Here is a 501-nt window from a genome sequence, read left to right on the forward strand (position 1 = left end):
AGTTGGGTGGGCCTGGTTGGGCAAGCCTGCCCTCAGGCTCCACAACTGCTGCTAGCAGGTTCAAAGGTCTACTCTTTGTTTCTGTGTAAAGCTGCTGAGAGGGGCTGAAATGGGTCCACTCAGCTGAAAGTCTGGGCTTGGGGGGTGGGGCTGTCCAAGACCCGCACTCTCGAATAGGTCTCGCTCCCCTCCACTCTCCCCTACTCCGTGCTTCTCTCAGGCCTCTGCCAGCAAGCGGGAACTCACGCCGATGGATTTCCCCTGGCTGTGACGTGGGCTGGGACGTTCTCTACCCAGGATTGTAACCTGAGTTGTCCTTATTCTCCCCCTCAGTGCGGGCAGGACCGGGAGTGAGTCTGGGTGGGGCTGGGTTGGATAAGCCTGCCCTCAGGCTCCACAACTGCTGTTCGCAGGGGTCAAAGGTCTACTCTTTGTCTCTGTGCAAAGCTGCCGGGAGGGGCTCAAATGGCTCCACTCAGCTGAAAGTCTGGGCTTGGGGGT

The sequence above is a fragment of the Propithecus coquereli genome, unplaced genomic scaffold (assembly GCF_000956105.1).
Source record: "Propithecus coquereli isolate 6110/MARCELLA unplaced genomic scaffold, Pcoq_1.0 Scaffold144, whole genome shotgun sequence".
NCBI classification, from domain to species: domain Eukaryota; kingdom Metazoa; phylum Chordata; class Mammalia; order Primates; family Indriidae; genus Propithecus; species Propithecus coquereli.